General features: G+C 57.1%; 1 protein-coding gene across 1 annotated transcript in view; it reads right to left on the bottom strand.

Annotated features, from left to right (window-relative positions):
* Positions 1-208, bottom strand: part of LOC137319215 (secretory immunoglobulin A-binding protein EsiB-like) — a 15,561-nt gene extending 15,353 nt beyond the window's left edge. The window contains exon 1 of the mRNA XM_067981520.1: positions 187-208. The gene's annotated coding sequence lies outside the window, so the exon portion shown is untranslated. The remainder of the gene's footprint in view (positions 1-186) is intronic.
* Between the last annotated feature and the right edge of the window lie 16,687 nt (positions 209-16,895).

The raw sequence follows: 16,895 nt of genomic DNA on the forward strand, positions 1-16,895 counted from the left end.
GTCTCTCTGTTCCTGCACCCCCTTTAAAATTGTACCATTTAGTTCCCATTGCCTCTCCTCGTTCTTCCGACCGAGATGTATCACGTCACACGTCTCTGCGTTAAATTTAATCTGCCCCGTGTCCGCCCGTTCCGCCAGCCTGTCTCTGCCCTCCTGGAGTCTCTGACTGTCCTCCTCGCTGCTCACCACAATTCCGAGTTTCGTCCCGCCTGCAAACTTTGAGATTACGCCCAAGTCCAGGTTGTTAATAGATCTGAAAAGCTGGCCGTGCCGGTGGGGAGGGAAGGATGGGGATGGTTGTGTGATGTCAGGTTTTGGATGTTCCTGGAGATTACCCCGTCTTCTGGGAGCGGAGACGGGGCAAACTCAAAGACAGTGGGGTTACAGGAACAGGAGGAGGCCATTCAGCCCCTCGAACCTGACACTCTCTCCATGTCTCTCTCTCCCGCTCCCTGTTTCTCTCTTCCTCTCTCTCCATCTATCTCTCTCTCCCTCTCTCTCTCTCCCTGTTTCTCCCTCCCCCTCTCACTCTCTCTCTCCCTGTTTCTCCCTCCCCCTCTCTCTCTCCGTCTCTCTCACTCTCTCCCTGTTTCTCCCTCCCCCTCTCACTCTCTCTCTCCCTGTTTCTCCCTCCACCTCTCCCTCCTACTCTCTCCCTGTTTCTCCCTTCCTCTCTCTCTCTCCGCCTCTCTCGCTCTCTCCCTGTTTCCCCCTCCATCTCTCCCTCTCACCCTGTTTCTCCCTTCCTCTCTCTCTCTCCCTCTCACTCTCGGATTCTCCCTTTCTCTCTCTCCCTGTTTCTCCCTCCCTCTCTCTCCCTCCCACTCCCTCCCTCCCTTCCCCGTCTCTCTCACACTCTCTCTCTCTCTCCACCCCTCTCTGTCTCTCTCCCCTACCTGTCTCTCTCCCTCAATCTTTCTCTCTCTCTCTGTATCCCTCTCATTCTCTCTCTCTCTCTGTATCCCTCTCATTCTCTCTCTCTCTCTCCACCCCTCTCTGTCTCTCTCCCCTACCTGTCTCTCTCCCTCAATCTTTCTCTCTCTCTCTCTGTATCCCTCTCTCTCCCTCCCTCTGTCTCTCTCCCCTACCTGTCTCTCTCCCTCTATCTCTCTCTCCCTCCCTCTCTCTCCCTCTCCCCCTACCTGTCTCTCTCCCTCTATCTTTCTCTCTCTCTCTCTCTGTATCCCTCTCTCTCTCTCTGTATCCCTCTCTCTCTCTCTCTCTGTATCCCTCTCTCCCTCTCCCTCCCTCTCTCTGTCCCTCTCCCCCTACCTGTCTGTCTCCCTCTATCTCTCTCTCTCTGTATCCCTCTCTCCCTCTCCCTCCCTCTCTCTCTCTGTCCCTCTCCCCCTACCTGTCTCTCTCCCTCCATCTCTCTCTCTATCTCTCCCTCCCTCTCTCTCCCTCCCTCTCCCCCGACCTGTCTCTCTCCCTCTATCTTTCTCCCCCTCTCCGCCCCCCTTACTTCACACCCGGGCAGTCACCCACCTCGAACGTGCTGCACTCCCCCCGAAAACCCCGCTCCCTCCGCACCAGGGCTCCTGGTCCTGCCGCGACCTCGGACCCCTGGGACCGGACTCTCCGAGAGCGCAGGCCCGTCATGGTGGGCGGCCGTCTGTGCGGCTGGTCCAGGCTGCCCGCCGAGCGCAGGGACGCAGAGAGACACCGGCAGACGCACGGACGGGGGGAGGCGAGCAGCTGGAGGACGAACGGAACCCACTGCAAAGCAAACAGGACCCATTCATCCACTGCCTGTGAGGCTGCGATAAGGAACAATGCGGCAGGCTCCAGACAACAGAACAGCTATTCCGGCATTGTCCGCTGCAGAATTCGATCGGGGAGATCAAGTGTCACTGGCACCTTGCTCCTGGAGGGCCCCGGTGGGTAAAACTCAGTGTCGGGGCTGCTTCGTAGTCAGCACTGCAGAGGAGCAGGCCACTCGGTCCATCGATCCTGTGCTGGCTCTGCGGCCGAGCTCTCCCATTAATCCCACTCCACCCCCCCCCCGCCTTGCTCGTCTCCCCCACCCCGGAGCCCTGGAAATTTTATCCCTGCAAATCCAATTCCCCCTTTTGAAAGTCATTATTGAATCTGCTCCCTTTCAGGCAGCGAATTCCAGATCATCACAACTTGCCGCGTAAAAAAAAAAAAAACGGTCTCCTCATCTCCCCCCCTCCTTCCTCTGTCTCTTTCCCCCGATTATCGTCAATCTGCGTCCTCTGGTCCCCGACCCTCCTGCCCACCGGGGAAACAGTCTCTCCGAATCCACTCGCTCGAAACCCCCTCGCGATTTTGAACCCCTCGATTAAATCTCCCCCTCAACCCCTCTCCGCTCTGAGGAGAACCACCCCCAGATTCTCCGGTCTCTCCACATGAACTGAGGTCCCCTCGTCCCCCGGAACCATTCTGGTAAATCTCCTCCGCACCCTCTCGAAGGCCTGGACATCCTTCCTAAAGTGCGGTGCCCAGAATTGGACACAATTCTCCAGCTGAGGCCCAACCAGTGTTTTATAAAGGGTTTAGCACGACTCCCTTGCTTTTGTGCTTCTGTTAATAAAGTCCAGGATCTCCGTATGCTTTAACAGCCTTCTCAACCTGTCCTGCCACCGCCAAAGATTGGTGCACACGCACCCCCAGGTCTCTCTGTTCCTGCACCCCCTTTAAAATTGTCCCATTTAGTTCCCATTGCCTCTCCTCATTCTTCCGACCGAGATGTATCACGTCACACGTCTCTGCGTTAAATTTAATCTGCCCCGTGTCCGCCCGTTCCGCCAGCCTGTCTCTGCCCTCCTGGAGTCTCTGACTGTCCTCCTCGCTGCTCACAACAATTCCGAGTTTCGTCCCGCCTGCAAACTTTGAGATTACGCCCAAGTCCAGGTTGTTAATAGATCTGAAAAGCTGGCCGTGCCGGTGGGGAGGGAAGGATGGGGATGGTTGTGTGATGTCAGGTTTTGGATGTTCCTGGAGATTACCCCGTCTTCTGGGAGCGGAGACGGGGCAAACTCAAAGACAGTGGGGTTACAGGAACAGGAGGAGGCCATTCAGCCCCTCGAACCTGACACTCACTCCATGTCTCTCTCTCCCTGTTTCTCCCTCTCTCACTCCCTCTCCGTCTTTCTCCCTCCCCTCTCTCTCTCTCTCCCTGTTGCCCCCTCTCTCACTCTCCCTGTTTCTCCCTCTCTCTCTCTCCCTGTTTCTCCCTCTCTCTGTCTCCCTGTTTCTCCCTCTCTCTCTCTCTCCCCCTGTTTCTTCCTCTCTCACACTCCCTGTTTCTCTCTCTGTCTCTCCCCCTGTTTCTTCCTCTCTCACACTCCCTGTTTCTCCCTCTCTCTCCCCCTGTTTCTTCCTCTCTCTCTCTCTCCCTGTTTCACTCCCTCTCTCTCTCCCTGTTTCTCCCTCTCTCTCTCCCTGTTTCTCCCTCTCTCTCTCCCTGTTTCTCCCTCTCTCTCTCCCCCTGTTTCTTCCTCTCTCTCTCTCCCTGTTTCTCTCTCTCTCTCACTCTCCCTGTTTCTCCCTCTCTCTCTCTCCCTGTTTCTCCCTCTCTCTGTCTCCCTGTTTCTCCCTCTCTCTCTCTCTCCCCGTTTCTTCCTCTCTCATGCTCCCTGTTTCTCTCTCTTACTCTCCCTCTCTCTGTCTCTCTCGCTGTTTCTTCCTCTCTCTCTCTCCCTGTTTCTCCTCTCTCTCCCTGTTTCTCCCTCTCTCTCTCTCTCCCTGTTTCTCTCTCTCTCTCCCTGTTTCTCCCTCTCTCTCTCTCTCCCTGTTTCTCTCTCTCTCTCCCTGTTTCTCCCTCTCTCTCTCTCCCTGTTTCTCCCTCTCTCTCTCTCCCTGTTTCTCCTCTCTCTCTCTCTCTCTCCCTGTTTCTCTCTCTCTCTCTCCCTGTTTCTCTCTCTCTCTCCCTGTTTCTCCCTCCCTCCTCTCTCTACCTGTTTCTCCCTCTCTCTCTCTCCCTGTTTCTCCCTCTCTCTCTCTCCGTTCTCACTCTCCCTGTTTCTCCCTCTCTCTCTCTCCCTGTTTCTCCCTCTCTCTCTCTCTCCCTGTTTCTCCTCTCTCTTTCTCCCTGTTTCTCTTTCTCTCTCTCTCCCTGTTTCTCCCTCTCTCTCTCCCTGTTTCTCTTTCTCTCCCTGTTTCTCTCTGTCTCTCTCTCCCTGTTTCTCCCTCTCTCTCTCTCCCTGTTTCTCCCTCTCTCTCTCCCTGTTTCTCTTTCTCTCTCTCTCCCTGTTTCTCCCTCTCTCTCCCTGTTTCTCTTTCTCTCCCTGTTTCTCCCTCTCTCTCTCTCCCTGTGTCTCCCTCTCTCTCCCTGTTTCTCTTTCTCTCTCCCTGTTTCTCCCTCTCTCTCTCCCTGTTTCTCTTTCTCTCTCTCTCCCTGTTTCTCCCTCTCTCTCCCTGTTTCTCTTTCTCTCCCTGTTTCTCCCTCTCTCTCTCTCCCTGTTTCTCCCTCTCTCTCCCTGTTTCTCCCTCTCTCTCTCTCCCTGTTTCTCCCTCTCTCTCTCTCCCTGTTTCTCTTTCTCTCTCTCTCCCTGTTTCTCCCTCTCTCTCCCTGTTTCTCTTTCTCTCCCTGTTTTCTCCCTCCCTCTCTCTCCCTGTTTCTCCCTCTCACTCCCTCTCTCTCGCTGTTACTCTCTCACCTCTCTCTCACTCCCCTTCTTTCTCTCTCTCACTCTCTCTCCCCCTCTCTCTCGCTGTTTCTCCCTCTTTCTCCCAGTTTCTTCTTCCTCTCCCTCTCTCCCTCCCTCTCTCCCTGTTTCTCCTCTCTCTCTCTCCCTGTTTCTCCCTCTCTCTCTCCCTGTTTCTCTTTCTCTCTCTCTCCCTGTTTCTCCCTCTCTCTCCCTGTTTCTCTTTCTCTCCCTGTTTCTCCTCTCTCTCTCTCCCTGTGTCTCCCTCTCTCTCCCTGTTTCTCTTTCTCTCTCTCTCCCTGTTTCTCCCTCTCTCTCTCCCTGTTTCTCTTTCTCTCTCTCTCCCTGTTTCTCCCTCTCTTTCCCTGTTTCTCTTTCTCTCCCTGTTTCTCCCTCTCTCTCTCTCCCTGTTTCTCCCTCTCTCTCCCTGTTTCTCCCTCTCTCTCCCTGTTTCTCCCTCTCTCTCTCTCCCTGTTTCTCCCTCTCTCTCTCTCCCTGTTTCTCTTTCTCTCTCTCTCCCTGTTTCTCCTCTCTCTCCCTGTTTCTCTTTCTCTCCCTGTTTCTCCCTCTCTCTCTCCCTGTTTCTCCCTCTCACTCCCTCTCTCTCGCTGTTACTCTCTCACCTCTCTCTCACTCCCCTTCTTTCTCTCTCTCACACTCTCTCTCCCCTCTCTCTCGCTGTTTCTCCCTTTTTCTCCCAGTTTCTTCTTCCTCTCCCTCTCTCCCTCCCTGTTTCTCCCTGCCCCTCTCTCACTCTCCCATTTCTCCCTCCCCCTCTCTCTCACTCTCTCTCACTCCCCCTCTTTCTCTCCCTCTCTCTCCCTGTTTCTCCCTCTCTCTCTCCCTCTTTCTCTCCCTCTCTCCCTGTTTCTCCCTCCCCCTCTCTCTCTCCCTCCTTCTCTCCCTCACTCTCCCTGTTTCTCCCTCCCCCCTCCCTCTCCCTGTTTCTCCCTCCCTCTCTCTCTCTCTCCCTGTTTCTCCCTCCCCCTCTCTCTCTCCCTGTTTCTCCCTCCCCCTCCCCCCTCTCTGTTTCTCCCTCTCTCTCTCTCTGTTTCTCCCTCCCCCTTCTCTCTCCCTGTTTCTCCTCCCCCTCTCTCTCTCTGTTTCTCCCTCCCCCCTCTCTCTCTCCCTCCCCCTCTCTCTCTCTCTGTTTCTCCCCTCCCCCTCTCGCTCTCTCTCTGTTTCTCCCTCCCTCTCTCTCTCTCTCTGTTTCTCCTCCCTCTCTCTCTGTTCTCCCTCCTCCCCTCTCTCTCGCTGTTTCTCCCTCCCCCTCTCTCTCTCTCTGTTTCTCCCTCCCTCTCTCTCTGTTTCTCCCTCCTCCCCTCTCTCTCGCTGTTTCTCCCTCCCCCTCTCTCTCTCTCTGTTTCTCCCTCCCCCCTCTCTCTCTCTCTGTTTCTCCCTCCCCCTCTCTCTCTCTCTGTTTCTCCTCCCCCTCTCACTGTCTCTCTGTTTCTCCCTCCCCCTCTCACTCTCTCTCTGTTTCTCCCTCCCCTTCTCTCTCTCTGTTTCTCCCTCCCCCTCTCTTTCTCTCTCTGTTTCTCCCTCCCCTTCTCTCTCTCTGTTTCTCCCTCCCCCTCTCTCTCTCTCTCTGTTTCTCCCTCCCCCGCTCTCTCTCCCTGTTTCTCTCTCCCCCTCTCCCTGTTTCTCCCTCCCCCTCTCTCTCTCTGTTTCTCCCTCCCCCTCTCTCTCTCTCTGTTTCTCCCTCCCCCTCTCTCTCTCTGTTTCTCCCTCCCCCTCTCTTTCTCTCTCTGTTTCTCCCTCCCCTTCTCTCTCTCTGTTTCTCCCTCCCCCTCTCTCTCTCTCTCTGTTTCTTCTCCTCCCCCGCTCTCTCTCCCTGTTTCTTCCCCTCCCCTTCTCTCTCTCTGTTTCTCCCTCCCCCTCTCTTTCTCTCTCTGTTTCTCCCTCCCCGTCTCTCTCTCTGTTTCTCCCTCCCCCTCTCTCTCTCTCTCTGTTTCTCCCTCCCCCTCTCTCTCTCCTGTTTCTCCCTCCCTCTCTCTCTCTGTTTCTCCCTCCCCCTCTCTCTCTCTGTTTCTCCCTCCCCCCTCTCTCTCTCCCTGTTTCTCCCCTCCCCCTCTCTCTCCCTGTTTCTCCCTCCCCCTCTCTCTCTCTCCCTGTTTCTCCCTCCCCCTCTCTCTCCCTGTTCTCCCTCTCTCTCTCTCTCTCTGTTTCTCCCTCCCCCTCTCTCTCTCTCTCTGTTTCTCCCTCCCCCTCTCTCTCTCTGTTTCTCCCTCCCTCTCTCTCTCTCCCTGTTTCTCCCTCCCCTCTCTCTCTCTGTTTCTCCCTCCCCCTCTCTCTCTCTGTTTCTCCCTCCCCTCTCTCTCCCTGTTTCTCCCTCCCCCTCTCTCTCTCTGTTTCTCCCTCCCCCTCTCTCTCTCTGTTTCTCCCCTCCCCCTCTCTCTCTCTCTGTTTCTCCCCCTCTCTCTCTCTCTCTGTTTCTTCCTCCCCCTCTCTCTCTCCCTGTTTCTCCCTCCCCCTCTCTCTCTCTGTTTCTCCCTCCCCCTCTCTCTCTCTGTTTCTCCCTCCCCCTCTCTCTCTCCCTGTTTCTCCCTCCCCCTCTCTCTCTCTCTGTTTCTCCCTCTCTCTCTCTCTGTTTCTCCCTCCCCCTCTCTCTCTCTCTGTTTCTCCTCCCCCTCTCTCTCTCTGTTTCTCCCTCCCCCTCTCTCTCTCCCTGTTTCTCCCTCTCCCCCTCTCTCTCTCCTGTTCTCCCTCCCCCTCTCTCTCTCCTGTTTCTCCCTCCCCCTCTCTCTCTCTGTTTCTCCCTCTCCCCCTCTCTCTCTCCCTGTTTCTCCCTCCCCCTCTCTCTCTCTGTTTCTTCCTCCCCCTCTCTCTCTCTCCCTGTTTCTCCCTCCCCCTCTCTCTCTCTCTCTGTTTCTCCCTCCCCCTCTCTCTCTCTCTCTGTTTCTCCTCCCCCTCTCTCCCTCTGTTTCTCCCTCCCCTCTCTCTCTCCTCTGTTTCTCCCTCCCCCTCTCTCTCTCTCTGTTTCTCCCTCCCCCTCTCTCTCTCCCTGTTTCTCCCTCCCCCTCTCTCTCTCTCTCTGTTTCTCCCTCCCCCTCTCTCCCTCTGTTCTCCTCCCCCTCTCCTCTCTCTGTTTCTCCCTCCCCTCTCCCCTCTCTCTGTTTCTCCTCCCCCTCTCTCTCTCCCTGTTCTCCCTCCCCCTCTCTCTCTCTCTCTGTTTCTCCCTCCCCCTCTCTCTCCCTGTTTCTCCCTCCCCTCTCGCTCTCTCTCTGTTTCTCCCTCCCCCCTCTCTCTCCCTGTTTCTCCCTCCCCCTCTCTCTCTCTCTCTGTTTCTCACCCCCCCTCTCTCTCTCTGTTTCTCCCTCCCCCTCTCTCTCTCTCTGTTTCTCCCTCCCCCTCTCTCTCTCTCTGTTTCTCCCTCCCCCTCTCGCTCTCTCTCTGTTTCTCCCTCCCCCCCTCTCTCTCCCTGTTTCTCCCTCCCCCTCTCGCTCTCTCTCTGTTTCTCCTCCCCCCTCTCTCTCTCTGTTTCTCCCACCCCCCCCTCTCTCTCTCTGTTTCTCCCTCCCCTCTCTCTCTCTCTGTTTCTCCCTCCCCCTCTCTCTCTCCTGTTTCTCCCTCCCCCTCTCTCTCTCTCTGTTTCTCCCACCCCCCCTCTCTCTCTCTGTTTCTCCCTCCCCCTCTCTCTCTCTCTGTTCTCCCTCCCCTCTCTCTCTCTGTTTCTCCCTCCCTCTCTCTCTCTCTGTTTCTCCCTCCCTCTCTCTCTGTTTCTCCCACCCCCCCTCTCTCTCTCTGTTTCTCCCTCCCCCTCTCTCTCTCTCTGTTTCTCCCTCCCCCTCTCTCTCTCTCTGTTTCTCCCCTCCCTCTCTCTCTCTCTGTTTCTCCCTCCCTCTCTCTCTGTTTCTCCTCCCCCTCTCTCTCTCTGTTTCTCCCTCCCCCTCTCTCTCTCTCCTGTTTCTCCTCCCCCTCTCTCTCTCTCTGTTTCTCCCTCCCCCTCTCTCTCTCTCTGTTTCTCCCTCCCCTCTCTCTCCTCTCTGTTTCCTCCCTCCCCCTCTCTCTCTCTCCCTGTTTCTCCCTCCCTCTCTCTCTCTCTCTGTTTCTCCCTCCCCCCTCTCTCTCTCTCCCTGTTCTCCCTCCCCCTCTCTCTCTCCCTGTTTCTCCCTCCCCCCTCTCTCTCTCTCCCTGTTTCTCCCTCCCTCTCTCTCTCTCTCTGTTTCTCCCTCCCCCTCTCTCTCTCTCCCTGTTTCTCCCTCCCCTCTCTCTCTCCCTGTTTCTCCCTCCCCCTCTCTCTCTCTCCCTGTTTCTCCCTCCCCCTCTCTCTCTCTGTTTCTCCCACCCCCCCTCTCTCTCTCTGTTTCTCCCTCCCCCTCTCTCTCTCTCTGTTTCTCCCTCCCCTCTCTCTCTCTCTGTTTCTCCCTCCCTCTCTCTCTGTTTCTCCCTCCCCCTCTCTCTCTCTCTCTGTTTCTCCCTCCCCCTCTCTCTCTCTCCCTGTTTCTCCTCCCCCTCTCTCTCTCTCCCTGTTTCTCCCTCCCCCTCTCTCTCTCTCTGTTTCTCCCTCCCCTCTCCCCCTCTCTCTGTTTCTCCCTCCCCTCTCCCCCTCTCTCTGTTTCTCCCTCCCCCTCTCTCTCTCTCGCTGTTTCTCCTCCCCCCTCTCTCTCCCTGTTTCTCCCTCCCCTCTCTCTCTCCCTGTTTCTCCCTCCCCCTCTCTCTCTCTGTTTCTCCCTCCCCCTCTCTCTCTCTCTGTTTCTCCCTCCCCCTCTCTCTCTCCCTGTTTCTCCCTCCCCCTCTCTCTCTCTCTGTTTCTCCTCCCCCTCTCTCTCTCTCTGTTCTCCCTCCCTCTCTCTCTGTTTCTCCCTCCCCCTCTCTCTCTCTGTTTCTCCCTCCCTCTCTCTCTGTTTCTCCCTCCCCCTCTCTCCCTCTGTTTCTCCCTCCCCCTCTCTCTCTCTCTCTGTTTCTCCCTCCCTCTCTCTCTGTTTCTCCCTCCCCCTCTCTCTCTCTGTTCTTCCCTCCCCCTCTCTCTCTCCCTCTGTTTCTCCCTCCCCCTCTCTCTCTCCCTCTGTTTCTCCCTCCCTCTCTCTCTCTCTCTGTTTCTCCCTCCCCCTCTCTCTCTGTTTCTCCCTCCCCCTCTCTCTCTCTCTGTTTCTCCTCCCCCTCTCTCTCTCTGTTTCTCCCTCCTCTCTCTCTCTCTCTGTTTCTCCCTCCCCCTCTCTCTCTCTCTGTTTCTCCCTCCCCCTCTCTCTCTCTCTCTGTTTCTCCCTCCCCCTCTCTCTCTCTGTTTCTCCCTCCCCTCTCTCTCTCTGTTTCTCCCCCTCTCTCTCCCTGTTTCTCCCCTCCCCCTCTCTCTCTCTCTGTTTCTCCCTCCCCCTCTCTCTCTCTCTGTTTCTCCCTCCCCCTCTCTCTCTCTCTGTTTCTCCCTCCCCCTCTCTCTCTCTCTGTTTCTCCCTCCCTCTCTCTCTCTCTGTTTCTCCCTCCCCCTCTCTCTCTCTCTGTTTCTCCCCCCCCCTCTCTCTCTCCCTGTTCTCCCTCCCCCCCTCTCTCTCTCTGTTTCTCCCTCCCCCTCTCTCTCTCTCTGTTTCTCCCTCCCCCTCTCTCTCTCTCTGTTTCTCCCTCCCCCTCTCTCTCTCTGTTTCTCCTCCCCTCTCTCTCTCTGTTTCTCCCTCCCCCTCTCTCTCTCTCTCTCTCTCTGTTTCTCCCTCCCCCTCTCTCTCTCTCTGTTTCTCCCTCCCCCTCTCTCTCTCTCTGTTTCTCCCTCCCTCTCTCTCTCCCTGTTTCTCCCTCCCCCCTCTCTCTCTCTCTCTGTTTCTCCCTCCCCCTCTCTCTCTCTCTGTTTCTCCCTCCCTCTCTCTCTCTCTGTTTCTCCTCCCCCTCTCTCTCTCTCTGTTTCTCCCTCCCCCTCTCTCTCTCCCTGTTTCTCCCTCCCCCCTCTCTCTCTCCCTGTTTCTCCCTCCCCCTCTCTCTCTCTCTGTTTCTCCCCTCCCCCTCTCTCTCTCTCTCTCCCTGTTTCTCCCTCCCCCTCTCTCTCTCTGTTTCTCCCTCCCCCCTCTCTCTCTCTGTTTCTCCCTCCCTCTCTCTCCTCTGTTTCTCCCTCCCCCCTCTCTCTCTCTGTTTCTCCCCTCCCTCTCTCTCTCTCTGTTTCTCCCTCCCCCTCTCTCTCTCTCTGTTCTCCCTCCCCCTCTCTCTCTCTGTTTCTCCCTCCCCCCCTCTCTCTCCCTGTTTCTCCCTCCCCCTCTCTCTCTCTGTTTCTCCCTCCCCCTCTCTCTCTCTGTTTCTCCCTCCCCCTCTCTCTCTCTGTTCTTCTCCCTCCCCCTCTCTCTCTCTGTTTCTCCCTCCCCCTCTCTCTCTCTGTTTCTCCCTCCCCCTCTCTCTCTCTCTGTTTCTCCCTCCCCCTCTCTCTCTCTCTGTTTCTCCCTCCCCCTCTCTCTCTCTCTGTTTCTCCCTCCCCCTCTCTCTCTCTGTTTCTCCCTCCCCCTCTCTCTCTCTGTTTCTCCTCCCCCTCTCTCTCTCTCTGTTTCTCCCTCCCCCTCTCTCTCTCTGTTTCTCCCTCCCCCTCTCTCTCTCTGTTTCTCCCTCCCCCTCTCTCTCTCTCTGTTTCTCCCTCCCCCTCTCTCTCTCTGTTTCTCCCTCCCCCTCTCTCTCTCTGTTTCTCCCTCCCCCTCTCTCTCTCTCTGTTTTTTCCCTCCCCCTCTCTCTCTCTCTGTTTCTCCCTCCCCCTCTCTCTCTCTGTTTCTCCCTCCCCCTCTCTCTCTCTCTGTTTCTCCCTCCCCCTCTCTCTCTCTCTGTTTCTCCCTCCCCCTCTCTCTCTCTCCCTGTTTCTCCCTCACCCCTCTCTCTCCCTGTTTCTCCCTCCCCCTCTCTCTCTCTCTGTTTCTCCCTCCCCCTCTCTCTCTCCCTGGTTCTCCCTCCCCCCTCTCCCTGTTTCTCCCTCCCCCTCTCTCTCTCTCTCCCTGTTTCTCCCTCCCCCTCTCTCTCTCTCCCTGTTTCTCCTTCCCCCTCTCTCTCTCCCTGTTTCTCCCTCCCCCACTCTCTCCCTGTTTCTCCCTCCCCCTCTCTCTCTCTCTTTTTCTCCCTCCCCCTCTCTCTCTCTCCCTGTTTCTCCCTCCCCCTCTCTCCCTGTTTCTCCCCTCCCCCTCTCTCTCCCTGTTTCTCCTCCCCCTCTCTCTCTCCCTCTGTTTCTCCCTCCCCCCCTCTCTCTCTCTGTTTCTCCCTCTCTCTCTCCTGTTTCTCCCTCCCCCTCTCTCTCTCTCTCTGTTTCTCCCTCCCTCCCTCTCTCCCTGTTTCTCCCCCCCCTCTCTCTCTCTCTCTCTTTCTCCCTCCCCCTCTCTCTCCCTGTTCTCCCTCCCTCTCTCCCTGTTTCTCCCTCCCCCTCTCTCTCTCTCTCCCTGTTTCTCCCTCCCCCCTCTCTCTCTCTGTTTCTCCCTCCCCCTCTCTCTCCCTGTTTCTCCCTCCCCCCTCTCTCCCTCTGTTTCTCCCTCCCCCTCTCTCTCCCTGTTTCTCCCTCCCCCCTCTCTCTCTCTGTTTCTCCCTCCCCCTCTCTCTCTCTCTGTTTCTCCCTCCCCCTCTCTCTCCCTGTTTCTCCCTCCCCCTCTCTCTCTCTCTGTTTCTCCCTCCCCCTCTCTCTCTCTCTCTGTTTCTCCCTCCCCCTCTCTCTCTCTCTGTTTCTCCCTCCCCCTCTCTCTCTCTCTGTTTCTCCCTCCCTCTCTCTCTCCTGTTTCTCCCTCCCCCTCTCTCTCACCCTGTTTATCCCTCCCCTCTCTCTCCCTGTTTCTCCCTCCCCCTCTCCTCTCTCTGTTTCTCCCTCCCCCTCTCTCTCTCTGTTTCTCCCTCCCCCTCTCTCTCCCTGTTTCTCCCTCCCCCTCTCTCTCTCTCTCTGTTTCTCCCTCCCCCCTCTGTCTCTCTGTTTCTCCCTCCCCCCTCTCTCTCTCTCTGTTTCTCCCTCCCCCTCTCTCTCTCTCTGTTTCTCCCTCCCCCTCTCTCTCTCTCTGTTTCTCCCTCCCCCTCTCTCTCTCTCTCTGTTTCTCCCTCCCCCCCTCTCTCTCTCTGTTTCTCCTCCCCCTCTCTCTCTCTCTGTTTCTCCCTCCCCCTCTCTCTCTCCTGTTTCTCCCTCCCCCTCTCTCTCTCTGTTTCTCCCTCCCCCTCTCTCTCTCTCTGTTTCTCCCTCCCCCTCTCTCTCTCTCTGTTTCTCCCTCCCCCCCTCTCTCTCTGTTTCTCCCTCCCCCTCTCTCTCTCTCTGTTTCTCCATCCCCCTCTCTCTCCCTGTTTCTCCCTCCCCCTCTCTCTCTCTCTGTTTCTCCCTCCCTCCCTCTCTCTCCCTGTTTCTCCCTCCCCCTCTCTCTCTTTCTCTCTGTTCTCCCTCCCCCCCTCTCTCTCTCTGTTTCTCCCTCCCCCTCTCTCTCTCTCTGTTTCTCCCTCCCCCTCTCTCTCTCTCTGTTTCTCCCTCCCCCTCTCTCTCTCTCTCTCTCTGTTTCTCCCTCCCCCTCTCTCTCTCTCTGTTTCTCCCTCCCCCTCTCTCTCTCTCTGTTTCTCCCTCCCCCTCTCTCTCTCTCTGTTTCTCCCTCCCCCTCTCTCTCTCTCTGTTTCTCCCTCCCCCTCTCCTCTCCCTGTTTCTCCCTCCCCCTCTCTCTCTGTTTCTCCCTCCCCTCTCTCTCTCCCTGTTTCTCCCTCCCCCTCTCTCTCTCTGTTTCTCCCTCTCTCTCTCTCTCTGTTTCTCCCTCCCCCCCCTCTCTCTCTGTTTTCTCCCTCCCCCTCTCTCTCCCTGTTTCTCCCTCCCCCTCTCTCTCACTCCCTCTCTTTCTCCCTGTTTTTCTCTCCCTCTCTCTCCCTGTTTCTCCCTCCCCCTCTCTCTCTCCCTGTTTCTCCCTCCCCTCTCTCTCCCTGTTTCTCCCTCCCCTCTCTCTTTCCCTGTTTCTCTCTCCCCCTCTCTCTCACTCCCTCTCTCACTCACTCTCTCTCTCCCTGTTTCTCCCTCCCCTCTCTCTCTCGCTCCCTGTTTTTTTCTCTCTCTCTCTCCCTGTTTCTCCCTCCCTCTCTCTCCCTGTTTCTCCTCCCTCTCTCTCTCCCTATTTTTTTTCTCCCTCTCTCTCTCCTGTTTCTCCCCTCCCCCTCTCTCTCTCTCCCCTGTTTCTCCCTCCCCCTCTCTCTCTCTCTCTGTTTCTCCCTCCCCCTCTCTCTCCCTGTTTCTCCTTCCCTCTCTCTCCCTGTTTCTCCCTCCCCCTCCTCTCTCTCTCTCCCTGTTTCTCCCTCCCCCTCTCTCTCTCTCTCCCTGTTTCTCCCTCCCCTCTCTCTCTCTCTGTTTCTCCCTCCCCCTCTCTCTCTCTCCCTGTTTCTCCCTCCCCCCCTCTCTCTCTCTGTGTTTCTCCCTCCCCCTCTCTCTCTCTCCTGTTTCTCCCTCCCCCCCTCTCTCTCTCTCTCTGTTTCTCCCTCCCCCTCTCTCTCTCCCTGTTTCTCTCCCTCCCCCCTCTCTCTCTCAGTTTCTCCCTCCCCCTCTCTCTCTCTCCCTGTTTCTCCCTCCCCCTCTCTCTCTCTCCCTCTGTTTCTCCTCCCCCTCTCTCTCTCTCTGTTTCTCCCTCCCCCTCTCTCTCCCTGTTTCTCCTCCTCCCCTCTCTCTCTCCCTGTTTCTCCCTCCCCCCCTCTCTCTCTCTCTCTGTTTCTCCCTCCCCCTCTCTCTCTCTCCCTGTTTCTCCTCCCCCTCTCTCTCTCCCTGTTTCTCCCTCCCCCCTCTCTCTCCCTGTTTCTCCTCCCCCTCTCTCTCTCCCTGTTTTCTCCCTCCCTCTCTCTCTCTGTTTCTCCCCTCCCCCTCTCTCTCTCTCTCCCTGTTTCTCCCTCCCCCTCTCTCTCTCTCCCTGTTTCTCCCTCCCTCTCTCTCTCTGTTCTCCCTCCCCCTCTCTCTCTCTCTCCCTGTTTCTCCCTCCCCCCCTCTCTCTCTCTCCCTGTTTCTCCTCCCCCTCTCTCTCTCTCTGTTTCTCCCTCCCCTCTCTCTCTCTGTTTCTCCCTCCCCCTCTCTCTCTCTCCCTGTTTCTCCCTCCCCCCCTCTCTCTCTCTGTTTCTCCCTCCCCCTCTCTCTCTCCCTGTTTCTCCCTCCCCCTCTCTCTCTCCCTGTTTCTCCCTCCCCCTCTCTCTCTCCCTGTTTCTCCCTCCCCCTCTCTCGCTCTCTGTTTCTCCCTCCCTCTCTCTCTCTCCCTGTTTCTCCCTCCCCCTCTCTCTCTCTCTGTTTCTCCCTCCCCTCTCTCTCTCTCTGTTTCTCCTCCCCCCTCTCTCTCTCTCCCTGTTTCTCCCTCCCCCTCTCTCTCTCTCTGTTTCTCCCTCCCCCTCTCTCTCTCCCTGTTTCTCCCTCCCCCTCTCTCTCTCCCTGTTTCTCCCTCCCCCTCTCTCTCTCTCTGTTTCTCCCTCTCTCTCTCTCTCCCTGTTTCTCCCTCCCCCTCTCTCTCTCCTGTTTCTCCCTCCCCCTCCCCTCTCTCTCCCTGTTTCTCCCTCCCCCTCTCTCTCTCTCTGTTTCTCCCTCCCCCTTCTCTCTCCCTGTTTCTCCCTCCCCCTCTCTCTCTCTCTCTGTTTCTCCCTCCCCCTCTCTCTCTCTCTGTTTCTCCCTCCCCTCTCTCTCTCCTGTTTCTCCCTCCCCCCTCTCTCTCTCTGTTTCTCCCTCCCCCTCTCTCTCTCTGTTTCTCCCTCCCCTCTCTCTCTCTCCTGTTTCTTCCCTCCCCCTCTCTCTCTCTGTTTCTCCCTCCCCCTCCCCTCTCTCTCTCCCTGTTTCTCCCTCCCCCTCTCTCTCTCTCTGTTCTCCCTCCCCTCTCTCTCTTGTTCTCCTCCCTCTCTCTCTCTCCCTGTTTCTCTCCCTCTCTCTCTCTGTTTCTCCCTCCCCCTCTCTCTCTCTCTGTTTCTCCCTCCCCCTCTCTCACTCTCTGTTACTCCCTCCCCTCTCTCTCTCTGTTCTCCCTCCCCCCTCTCTCTCCTGTTTCTCCCTCCCTCTCTCTCTCTGTTTCTCCCTCCCCCTCTCTCTCTCTCTGTTTCTCCCTCCCCTCTCTCCCTCTCTGTTCCTCCCTCCCCCTCTCTCTCCCTGTTTCTCCCTCCCCCTCTCTCTCTCTCTGTTTCTCCCTCCCCCCTCTCTCTCCCTGTTTCTCCCTCCCCTCTCTCTCTGTTCTCCCTCCCTCTCTCTCTCCTGTTTCTCCCTCCCCCTCTCTCTCTCCTGTTTCTCCCCTCCCCCCTCTCTCTCTCTCTCTGTTTCTCCCTCTCTCTCTCTCTCCCTGTTTCTCCCTCCCCCTCTCTCTCTCCTGTTTCTCCCCCTCTCTCTCTCCCTGTTTCTCCCTCCCCTCTCTCTCCCTGTTTCTCCCTCCCCCTCTCTCTCTCCCTGTTTCTCCCTCCCCTCTCTCTCTCCCTGTTTCTCCCTCCCCCCCTCTCTCTCTCTGTTCTCCCTCTCTCTCTCTCTGTTTCTCCCTCCCCCTCTCACTCTCTCTGTTTCTCCCTCCCCTCTCTCTCTCTCTGTTTCTCCCTCCCCCCTCTCTCTCTCTCTGTTTCTCCCTCCCCCTATCCTCTCTCTGTTTCTCCCTCCCCCTCTCTCTCTCTCTGTTTCTCCCTCCCCTCTCTCTCTCTCTGTTTCTCCCTCCCTCTCTCTCTCCCTGTTTCTCCCTCCCCCCTCTCTCTCTCTCTGTTCTCCCTCCCCTCTCTCTCTCTGTTTCTCCCTCCCCCTCTCTCTCTCTCTGTTTCTCCTCCCCTCTCTCTCTCCCTGTTTCTCCCTCCCCCTCTCTCTCTCTCTGTTTCTCCCTCCCCTCTCTCTCTCTCTGTTTCTCCCTCCCCCTCTCTCTCTCTCTGTTTCTCCCTCCCCCTCTCCCTGTTTCTCCCTCCCCCCTCTCTCTCTCTCTGTTTCTCCCTCCCCCTCTCTCTCTCTCTGTTTCTCCCTCCCCCCTCTCTCTCTCTCTGTTTCTCCCTCCCCCTCTCTCTCTCTCTGTTTCTCCCTCCCCTCTCTCTCTCTCCTGTTTCTCCCTCCCCCTCTCTCTCTCTCTGTTTCTCTCTCCCCCTCTCTCTCTCTCTGTTTTCTCCCTCTCTCCTCTCTGTTTCTCCCTCCCTCTCTCTCCCTGTTTCTCCCTCCCCCTCTCTCTCTCTCTGTTTCTCCCTCCCCCCTCTCTCTCTCTGTTTCTCCCTCCCCCTCTCTCTCTCTGTTTCTCCCTCCCCCTCTCTCTCTCTCTGTTTCTCCCTCCCTCTCTCTCTCTCTGTTTCTCCCTCCCCTCTCTCTCTCTGTTACTCCCTCCCCCTCTCTCTCTCTGTTTCTCCCTCCCCCCTCTCTGTCTCTGTTTGTCCCTCCCCCCTCTCTCCCTCTTTCTCCTCCCCCCCCTCTCTCCCTCT

The sequence above is a fragment of the Heptranchias perlo genome, unplaced genomic scaffold (genome assembly GCF_035084215.1).
Source record: "Heptranchias perlo isolate sHepPer1 unplaced genomic scaffold, sHepPer1.hap1 HAP1_SCAFFOLD_761, whole genome shotgun sequence".
Lineage (NCBI taxonomy): Eukaryota > Metazoa > Chordata > Chondrichthyes > Hexanchiformes > Hexanchidae > Heptranchias > Heptranchias perlo.